This window comes from Diabrotica virgifera, chromosome 9 (genome assembly GCF_917563875.1).
Source record: "Diabrotica virgifera virgifera chromosome 9, PGI_DIABVI_V3a".
Taxonomy (NCBI): domain Eukaryota; kingdom Metazoa; phylum Arthropoda; class Insecta; order Coleoptera; family Chrysomelidae; genus Diabrotica; species Diabrotica virgifera.
Genome location: NC_065451.1, coordinates 70,814,553 through 70,826,837, shown reverse-complemented (window position 1 = coordinate 70,826,837; position 12,285 = coordinate 70,814,553).

Sequence of the window (12,285 nt, the reverse complement as noted above, 5' to 3'; positions counted from 1 at the left end):
GAGTTCTAACGCGTTATTTTGATGTCAAATATCACCCATTAGCTAAAATGTCCAATTAATTATGGGACGCCCTGTATACTAAAATACTTAAAAACAAAAGTTTTTATTGTTATTGTAACTCATATGCACTGCAGGTTTTTACTGTCTAAATAGACTGTATATACTGTAAATAGACTGTGTAGATACTTACAAGAAACTAAAAGACGGCGAATCCTATTTCACGTATCCTCGTGGTTGTCAAAAATGATTGGTCTGCACGTTCCTTCACTTGGCGAAGGTCCGGGCTGTTGACATGATAATCCAGGCTCACAGGTTCCACTAAAACCTAAATCTCCCCCACAAGGTTCACCCTCAGTCTTTGCGCATTCCTGGCAGCACCTGTAAGAAAAAGAGTTATTAGTATGATTTACACTCATCAATGTTACAATTGAGTCGCTTATTGTATAAAGGGAATAAGTCAACTTCCGTACGAAATTAAAGTGGAGTAAAAGGAAATTTGTATCTCTCACCGTACGCGAAATATCGCACGATAAAATGTTTGTTGAGCGTATAAAGGGAACTAGTCCGGGACTGATTACCTTTATACAATAATTATTGTGGCGCCACCATCGTTTGTGGCACTTTGTAGTTTATTTTTTTACTTCGGCTTGCTTACGTTAGTTAGTCTTACCATGTATTTTAGGCCTTGTTTTGTAATAATAAGCCTTTTTTATAAATAAATTAATAATTTAACTGTAGAGAAGCAGCATTTGTATTTCGTATTTTATTCATTGATTGTATAAAGTAATCAAGTCCCAGCCTTTAAAAACGAATTTTTGACCTTAATCGTTTTCAAAGCTAAGTTTGCTGTATCACATGTCACTCTACTAGTCTCCTTCTACATTTCATCTGTAGAACAAAATTTGATCAAACTTCTCATCAAGTTTCTAAAGTAAATAGTTTTTGTCGTTTTTCTCAAAACTAAGTATTGTGGACTTATAAATACCCTTTATACAATAAGCGCTTCAATTTTTCCCTAGGTTTTATAAAATGTGTTAATTCAAAATTTGGCGAAGGAAATCGAACAGTCAAAATATTTCATAAACATTGATGCAACCACCCATAATTTATATCTAATAACATTTTTATTGATACATCGCTCAAGGGCTGTAATAGCGGCACAAGTTAAAAGATCATGTTTTGAGATAAAATAGGTTTAAAGTTTTCATTATTAGGGAAAATGCATAAAAATGCTTTTCTTAAACGAAGATTATTTTTAAGTTGTTACCTTCTCCAAAGGGTGTGTATAATTTTGATATTATTTTTTAATTCATCTTTTAAATGCCAGTTTTGAAAAAAATGTTTTGAGTTGTGCCACAATTCCATCAAGACCTTTTTTCGTTAAACAGACAACAAGTAAAATCGTTACTGGTAAAAGTATCGTTACTGGTAAAATTACCAGTAACGATATTATAGAAGGTGCAAAGAAATTAAAAAATAAATTTTCCTGCGGTCCTGATAATTTTCCTGTTTCGATACTTAAATGTCACGTCGAGTCATTCATAGAACCACTTGTTGTAATTTTTAACCTCATTCTTAAGACAACAACATTTCCAGCTGCGTGGAAAAATACAAGAGTTTGTCCTATTTTTAAATCAGGTTCTAACTCTGATATATCTAACTATCGACCTATCGCTCTTATATCAGCATTCTCTAAATTGTTCGAAATTATCTTGACAGATTACTTGTATGCTCATGTGCGTTGTTTGATTACCAGCAGTCAACATGGTTTTGTGAAAGCTCGGAGTACGGCAACAAATCTTTGTATATTTACAGAATATGTTTCGTCAGCTTTAGATTCAAGACAACAGGTGGACGTCATATACACTGATTTCAGTAAAGCATTTGACCGAGTCTCACACAATAAATTGCTAACAAAATTAGATCAGTTTGGAATTTCCAATAACTTTCAAATATTACTGAAATCATATTTAACTGATAGGAGTTTGTTCGTAGAATATCAAGGCTTTCGATCTTTTCGTTTTGTTGCCACGTCTGGAGTACCTCAGGGGTCAAATCTGGGTCCCTTATTATTTCTCCTTTTTGTTAATGATATCTGCTCCATCGTAGACTCTGAAACACTGTTGTACGCGGACGATATGAAAATATTTCGCAAAATTAACCATATTTCCGACTGCGTTAAACTTCAACAGGATATCTCTGCCATTAATGAATGGTGTTTCGATAATCAACTATCCTTAAATATAAAGAAATGTAAAGTAATGTCCTATACCCGAAAGATCAATAACATACATTTCGATTATAAGGTCAACAACATTTTACTGTCTTCTACCTCAGAGTTTAAAGATCTTGGTGTTATATTTGACAGTAAATTAACATTCTCAACTCATATTAATACCGTGGTCTCTAAAGCAACCAAATCTTTAGGATATATTATTAGAAGCTGCAGAGATGTAACGTCTGTGGAAGCTTTGCGTAGTTTATATTTTGGACTAGTTAGTAGTAAACTTAATTACTGCAGCGTGGTATGGAATCCTAATCATGCAGAACTTGTCTCTAATCTTGAATCTGTTCAAAAAAGATTCTTAAGATATTGTTACCTCAAAAAATATAACAGATATCCGGTTAGAGGCTATAGCTATAATTTACTCCTTTCTGAGTTTGGATTCCATTCACTGCGTAAGCAGCGTGAAATAAACGGCCTAATATTCATCTTCAAAATTGTCAATTGCCTAATTAATAGCGATGTTTTGCTTAGTCTTGTAGACTTTAATGTACCACGAGCTGTGTCACGTTCAGGTGTAACTTTTCATATTTCGGTGCCTAATTCGCAACATAATTTCTATTGTCCGATAAAAAGTATGTGCAGAAGTGTCAATAACTTAAGATCTGTGGACATTTTTTTTCTTAGTTTTAACATCTTTAAACGCGAAATACGCAATAGCTTATCGAATTGATGCCATGTTATTTTTCTTTATTAAGGTCTTTGTTTATTATTGTGTATGTGTATTCACAACAGAAACATTTTTGGTTATTCTTTATTTTATTTTATATTTTGTCATCAAGTGTTCAGTCAATGTATGTAGTTTTCTTATGTACACCTTTATGGGTTTATACCTGGTGGATCTATATTTCAATAAATAAATAAAATAAATAAACAAGGGATTATAAAAACGGTGGTAATAACAAAAATTACAAAATTAAAATTAAACTTAAAATAAGTTTGTAAAATAGCCAAATAGCTTTTCAAGTACGACTAGAGATATCCAAATATTTCTGCAATACTGACCCAACTCAAAATGTGTCACTGTTAGTGACAAGAACGTGCCCTAATCATATGGAGCGTTGGACGCAAACTGAGTAGTGTCCAGTAGTGTCTGTAATGCAGCCAATACTTGAGAATAATCTCATAATCTCGCCGTTTCGGAAGAATAATAACATAACTGCAAATTTCGTCAATTCCTGTTTATTGCGTAATTAACTTCTAAAATACTGCGTACACATGATACAAAAGCGACAGAACTGTAACTATGTGCTGAGCCACTACAGGGTAGTTGCATCGTTATGGAAATACGCACCATTTTATACCTTGTTTCAGATAATGACTTAATGACTAATTGAATAATGACGCAATTGTAAATAGGGTTGAAAATGGGGGGACTAAATTAAGATAATGAAATTCGCACCAGTAGGGATGAAAATAAATGCCATCGCTGTAAGAATAAACAGCATACTTATTATTTAAAAATAGTTTTTTTGTACAGAAAAGTTTTAAGATTAAGTATGACGCAACTGTAAATAGAGTTGAAAAGGGGGGATTAAATTAAGATAATGAAATTCGAACAAATATGGATGAAACTAAAAGCCATCATTGTAAGAATAAACTCCATATTGATGCTCCGGAGGGGTCCTCTTTATTAATTAACTATTTTAAATGTTTAAACAAAATATTAGATGTTGAAGAATGACGCAACTTGAAAAAGCGTTGAAAATGGTGGGATTAAATTAAGATAATTAAATTCAAACCAATAGCGCTAAAAATAAAAGCCATCATTGTAAAAATGAACGCCACACCGATACTTCTGGACAATTGCTCTTCATTTAACCCCCATTTTAAATACCGGATGTCCACTTATATTTTCCCCAATTTTAACTGCCTATAACTTCTAAACGACTCTAGATAGAAATATGCGGTAACTATTTTTATAAAAATTCAGTCTCAAGACTTTTCACAGTCGCGCCTAAAGAATATTTTTCTTATAATTAGTATAACTTGAAAAATTCTATAGAGCCAAAGTTGCTTAGAATTAGCCAATACATATATTCCCGGACTAAATTTTTACCCCAAGTAAAAACAACAACAAACACAAGTCCAACTTTGAAGTGGAGGGTACCTAAGTAGGACCTAAATCCAAATTTTCATAAAATTCCTGACTTCCTGAAAATTACAGGAAATAACCGTATTTCAGGTTAATTTACTGGGCTATAAAGCTGCGTACTATTTATATTAAATCTTAGCATTCATAAATTAAGCATTAAATCTTATTAGCTAGAACTATATGCACATATAAATGTTTGTACCATAAAGAGATAAATAATTAGTACCGGTCTAAAACATTAAATCAAACAAAAAAAGAACAGTCGAACGCTTAAAGTTACAACGAACAATTAACACGAAACATCATACGGTATATTCAGTCTAAAATTATCTCCTCTCCTTCGGGAGTCTCAGGTGGCGAAATAACAATACCAAAGCAATGGAAGACACTAATTTTCAATGTTAACAGACACTTCATTGTGTTATTTGGAACTCATCTAGAAACCTGTCAACTTGCTCGCAGTTTCATTACTTGAATATGCAAGTTTGCTGAATATCGTGTCGTGAAATGTAAAGGTAACCGATACTAAGGAGTCTACTGTACATGAATGGGATTTCATTGAGTTTTGGCGCAGATTGTGCTCAAATTTCTGTTGTAAGATAATCCAAACGTGGTTGAAAAATTAATTTATTATAAATAGCATGACAGCTGTTGACATTTTTGAGTAGGTATTTTAGGCAATCTGAAAAATTCTCAGGTATCTAACTCTTGCATGATAGTCTAATACCGGTAAAATGCCGGTCTGGCTGGAGGGTAGCGGTTATTTTCCCCAAAAGTCCCCCCAAATTAAAAAAAGGGTAAACATTGTTATTACAATAAATATCATTGACGTGACTTTAAAGAAAATTTAAATATTCAAATATAAAGAAAATAAACAGGCCAGTCGATTTGCGAGAGATTTTAACTCTGAAGATGATTGCATGGGCGCCCCATGATTATTTTCAGGGGGTTGAACTTCAGAAGATTTCATTTGAATATGTACATACTATTAACCAGTATTAAATACACAACTATACATGCACAGCTATGTACTTTCTTTCCGGACAGTGGGGTGCAATTTTTATTTTGACAGGGTATTTTTTAATATTAAAAATAAATATTCTAAAAAGACAGGTTTTTTTGGGTGAAATTTTCTAACTGCCAGAAGATCAAACAAATTAGGCGTGAATGAGAATGAAAAGTGATCTATAGGTTAGCAGCAGTGTGAGAAAGAGCGTATACCGATAGCTGTTTGCGTCCTCTATCGCAGAAAACGATAAATTTATTATTATAAATATATAGGTGGAAAAGTATAAAAATATAAACTAAATTAATTCTGTGTCCGAATCTTGTATTTCTTCTTCTTTAAACTCTTCATCTGAGCTAAAATATTCACTTTCTTCTTCTTCGTCAGACTCCCCTCAAGACTCAGATTCATCTTCTATATATTTTATGATCTGTAGATAGTTGTAATATGTAATTAGAATTAATTAAAAATTAATTAGTAATTAATTCATTGAGTTGCTACGTATTATCTGTTCTTTTATAAGGAGTCGAAGCCTGGACAATCACGGGTGCATCTGAAAGAAGACTTGCCATTTGTAAGATGTGGTGTTATCGAAGAATGTAAAAATATCATGCACACAACACGTAACAAACACGGAAACAGTAAGAAAGTTGAAAAAAAAATTAAACACTATGAAGGAAAGAAAAATGAGCTACCTGGTTGAAAAATTTAAAGTAGTGGAGTGTAAAAACAAAAATAGAGCTCTTCAGAACCGTCGCAGACCGAATTAAACGGGCCGTGGTGATCGCCATTGTCCTGAAATGATGAGGCACACGAATAAAAAGATTGCATTAATTCAATAAACATATATAACTATTTATAAATCATATGGAGAAATCCGAGTCTCGAAGGGAGTCCGAGTAAGTAGAAAGAAATGAATATTTTAAATAGATGAAGAGTTTGACGAAGAAGTACAAGGTTCGGACACAGAATTAATTTAATTTAATTATACAGGGTGTAACAAAAATACAGGTCATAAATTTAGTCACATATTGCGGGACCAAAAATAGTTCGATTGAACTTAACTTACCTTACCTTAACTTAAAAAAAGTTACAGCCCTTTGAAGTTACAAAATAAAAATCGATTTTTTCCAATATATCGAAATCTGTTAGAGATATTTTATTGAAAATGAACATGTGGCATTCTTATGGCAGTAGTATCTGAAAAATCAAATTACAGTGAAATTTAGACATCCCATAAAAATTTTATGGGGGTTTTGTTTCTTTAAACCCGCCCAAACTATTGTCTACGTTCCAATTTAATTATTATTGTAGTACCATGAGTTAAAAACGATGTTTTAAAAACTTTTTTGCCTCTTTTTACTTTTTCGAAAAGTCGAGTTTTATCAAGATATTTTGAATATTTTTCAAATCCACCACATATTTGTATATTATGGCTAAGTACGATTATGAAGACTTGGTAATAATATGAAAATTTATTTATGATTTACATTTTTAGGTGTATACAGTGATGAGCGCGCTAATAACCGGCAAAATAGCATAAAAGATGGAAAACATATTAAGTTTTGAGATAAAAAGAAATAAAACTAGTCGAGCTGGGAAATTTAGCGATATTAACCAATTAATTTACATCATATTGATTGTTTCCCACCTTTAGACGTATCGGACGAGTTTGGCAAATACCACTGTCACAGTGACAGTTTCAGTTGACATACTCCTCTGATACGTGTAGAGCTGGGAAACAATAAATATAATGTAAATAAAAAGGTTACTATCGCTAAATTTCCCAGCTCGACTAGTTTAATTTCATTTTATCTCACAACTTAATACGTTTTCCATCTTTTGTGCTATTTTGCCGGTTATTAGCGCGCTCATCACTGTATTTTGAACCATATTAAAAAAGAAGTCACATCTCGATAAAAGGTGCCTTATCAAAAAAAATACAAAGAGGCAAAAAGTTTTTAAAACACTGTTAACTAATGGTATCGCAGTAATAGTTTAATTGGAACGTACACAAACATTTAGGGGGTTTAAAGAGCAAAACCCCCATAAAATTTTTATGTAAACATATTAAAAAAGAAGCCGCAACTCGATAAAAACTGCCTTATCGAAAAAATACTAAGAGCCAAAAAAGTTTTAAAAGCATTGAATTTAACTAATGGTACCACAATAATAATTTAATTGGAACGTACACAAAAGTTTGGGGAGGTTTAAGGGAACAATACCCCCATAAAATTTTTATGGGGTGAACAAATTTCACTATAATTTTTCTGTAAGATGTAAAAGATATCTGAGGAATCTAAAATATATTATAATTACTCCAACATTTTGAGGCACAACAACATGGGTATCGTAAAGTCACGTGATTTTGCTCGAGCAAACGGACTCGCTGCGATAGAGCACTCAACCACCTATCGGTATACGCTCTTTCTCACACTGCTGCTTACCTATAGCGCTTTTTATACACATGCACGCGTAATTTGTTTGATCACATGACAGTTGGAAAATTTCACCAGAAAAAATTGTCTTTTTTATAATATTTATTTTTAATATTAAAAAATACCCTGTCAAAATAACAATTGCACCTCCCTGTCCGGAAGGAATGTACATAGCTATGCATGTATAGTTGTATATTTTATACTGGTTAATAGTATGTACAGATTCCGGTGCACTCTTCTTAAGTTCAGATGCACCCCCTGAAAATAATCCTCGGGCTCCTATGCAAGCATCTTGCAGAGTTAAAATCTCTCGCAAATCACATGGCCTGTTTATTGTGTTTATTTTCTTTATATTTAAAGATTTAAGTTTACTTTAAAGTCACGTCAATGATATTTTTTGTAATAACAATTTTTACCCCTTTTTTAAATTTGGGGCGGATTTTTGGGGAAAATAAGCGCTACCCTTTAGCCATACCGCCATTTTTGTATTAGGCTTTCATGGAAGAGTCATCTGAAAAATTTTCAGATTGCCTAAAATACCTACTCGAAAATGTAATGTAATACTCGTAAGTCGTCTTCTCTTCGTAAACGTTTGCTAGTTTTTGGTGACTTTTTAATTTCGATGTTGCGCAGCTTTTTTGTTATATTATTTTTCTTCTTTAAGTGCCATTTCCGAGATAGAGGTGAGCAATCATCAGAGCTTTCGGACTTTAGGGACGGCTGCTCCGAAAATGAGCGTACTATTCTCTCAGGTTAGGCAGGTACTGACGACATTCTACGTCTCCCTGTGCTTCTTTTTCCTTGAGTTTTTCCCTTTGTAATGAATTTGAGCAAGTTATATCTACCTCTACATACGATATGACCGAGACATTTCAATTTTCTTGTTTTGATCGTATTTAAGATTTCTATTTTTTTATTTATCTTTCTCAGAACCTATTGTTGTTTACACAATAGGTTATGAGTAGACTTAGGCAAATATGCAAATTGCATATTTTGTATATAATGCATAAAAAATGCAAAAATGTCAAATTTTGCATATTTTTATAAAAGTGAGCATAAAGTCCATATAATTTGAAAATTTGGTGTTAACTACCTATATATTTTTATATTCAAACTTACAGATAGCATGAAAAATGCTATCCTTACTATAGTAATAAAACTATACTAATAGAACTAATAAAAGACAGCGGCTTATAGTTTTGTCACGTTTTTTCCTGGAATTAAGGTTTTGTGTTGGCCACTTTATGTCTCTAGGTAAAAATTTTTATTTTGACGGTCAGTTTCACTTGGTTTCACTTTTGTTGTAAAATTGGAGGCGTAAACAACGTGTATTTATAATTGTGAATAATTATTGTGCTTTGAAAATGCCGAAAATAAGCAATTTTTCAACTTGTATAAAACCTTACAAAGAGCTATCTATGGATATGGATAAAGTTTATTGCTCATATTGTGGCAAAACCTTAAGTACATACGTATTATTATTTATTTTATTTTAAAAATTTACACGGTGGTACAAACAAAGATTTTAAAATTGGAGATTATGTTTAAGAAAAGTACCGACACAAGGCTAATTCGCAATAAATCGATGTATTTTTTCTTTTTTCAAGCATTTTTTAAAGCCCTTGCCATAAAAAATAGGATACCTATTTAAAATTCAAATCATTCAATAGTCTACTGAAAGGTCGCTAACATTTTTTTTCTAACAGTAGCATAGTTTGCTTTAAATTTGCTAAAAACAAAAACATATCATATATTGGACTTAATTAATTAAGGGCTTTTAATTTATGCTCACAGTATTTTTTCATTAAATGTAAACGGAAAAGACCAAGAGCCTCTTGTAAATATTTGGGGGTGCTTCCTTCTTGTACAGTCATTTCTTGACATTTTCAAGATGACTACACCGATTTTTATGTGATTTAATTTAAATATTTTAATTGTTATCCAAAAACGGTTCATTTTTAGTTTATTTCTACAAGCTTAGATTTTAAAAATGGGTACAACTATAGAATATTTATATTCTATTTTAGATTTTATATGAAAAAAAAATTTCAAATAGATCAGCATATCAGAACCGCGAAATATTTAGCTAAAAAAGTAAAAACCATATCCGGTGAAAAATATTAACCTTCAGTGTCCAAGTGCTTTCAGTCAAGTTCCAAAAAACAAACCGAACAAGAAACTTTTAACGAAGACTTGTGTCGTGCATTAGTATCTTCTAATATACCGCTTTCAAAATTATCTAATGGAAACTTTAGTATATTTTTAAAAAAATATTGCAAACAAAACATTCCCAGTGAACGAACTCTAAAGAGAAATAATGTCAATTTGTTATACTCCTCAGTTATCCACAACATAAAAGCCGAAATAGGTAATAATTACTTTTACATATGTGTGGACGAGACCACTGACTTGTCAGGAAGATACATTGTGCACTTATTGATTGGTGTACTTAGCGATGAAGCCTTTCCAAAATCGTATTTAATTTCCTGTAAGCAAATGGAAAAAACCAACGCTCTAACAATATCACGGTTTCTACAAGAAGCATTAGCAAACTTTTTCTTCCTGCTGCTGTGCCTAATGATAAATTATTGCTTATTTTATCTGATATCCCACCATATATGGTGAACGCAGGACAAAATTAAAAAATATTTTATCCAAACTTAATACATGTCACTTTAACAGTTTAATAGCGAGCTTCAAAAAGGTATTCCTGAAATCACCTGTAAGAATACAATGTTACAGAGATATGCTTCCTGCTGTTCCACTGTTACCGCAACCCATTTTAACACGTTGGGGAACATGGTTGGAAGCAGCTAATTTCTATGCTGATCATTTTGTTGATTTAAAAAAAATAATTAACCTTTTAACGGAAGATAGGTTCCAATGTTTATTGGAAGCTAAGAAGCCTTCCAAAATAACATCCTCCAACAGCAACTGTCATTCATAAAATCAAATTATAGTTTTGTCCAGAAAACTATAACTCAATCAGAGTCCTCCAAATTATCATTGTTAGAGAGTACAGTTTTATTAAAAGAATTTGAGTCAAAAATAGAATAGAATAGAATAGAATAGAAATATGCTTTATTGTCATGAAAAATTGTACAATTTTATCGACAAAGCTTATAAAAAGTCAAGACAACAAAACAATAACAATCCAATTTACTAAAATTACATAAATCGTCAATATATTTACAATAATAACAATAATAATGAAGTTAAACAGAAGTAGTCAATTGCAAAATTTAAGTAAATTGCAAGTGCATAGTCTACCTAGTAATTAATAAGTTTAAAAGTTAAGCTGCTGCATATGACACCCAAATATAGACAAAAAAAAATGATAATAAAAATTCTACTTGTGCAAAGGGTACTGCAATTTCTTAGTTATTGATTAAGAAAATCTTCTACTGAATAATATGGTCTTTCAGATAGGTAGGCTTTTGTCAGTTTACGGAATTTGGGGAAAGATGCTGCAGATTTAAGTTGTAGAGGGAGATGATTGTAAAGTTTTTTTGCGGAATAGGTATAATATAGATTTCTTTACTAACTCAGAGGACGGGGTCGGCATATAGACGTCAAACGTAGAATTTCTCGTGAAGTAGTCATGATTAGGTCTTGGTGGAAAGACATGTAGATGTTTACGAATTAAGCAAACAGTTTCTAAAATATACAAAGATGGAAGGGTTAAAATTCTGTGATCTTTGAAGTAACTTCTGCAATGTGTTGTTCTTCTGAGGCCAAACAGATATCTAATTGCTCTTTTTTGTAATTTGAAAATAACATCGAATTGGGCAGCTGTACCAGAACCCCAAAAAGGAAGACCATAACGAAGATGTGACTCGAACAAAGAAAAATATGTTATTTTGGAAGATGCTAAATTGAGTTCATTCGAAACAGATCTTATAGCATAGCAAGCTGAGGATAGTTTCTTCCTTAACAAATCGATATGGTGGGACCATTTAAGGTTGCTGTCTAAAAAAATACCAAGAAATTTCACAGAATCAACGGTACTGATCTGGCTGTTATTAAGAGGTAAGGGTTGAAGGACTCCTTTATAAGAAAATGCTACTGTTTTATCTACGTTAAACGAGAGTAAATTAGAGTCAGACCAGGTTTTTATTGTAAGTAGATCAGAAGTTATAGCAGCATGAAGAGTTGCAATATTTGAGTTGCTCCAAGTGATACTGGTATCATCAGCAAAAAGAAAGATTTTTCCATCGATTTTTAAACTAGTGATGTCATTAATAAAGATAAGGAAAAGTAGAGGACCCAATACTGAACCTTGAGGTACCCCACATACAATGTTTTTGAGACTAGAGTCTGTATCATTTGCTCTAACCAGTTGTTTCCTATCATCCAAGTAAGATTGGAACCAATCTAAAGAAATACCTCGAATTCCGTAGAAATTTAGTTTTCTTATCAAAATGTTATGATTTACACAATCAAAAGCTTTGGCGTAGTCACA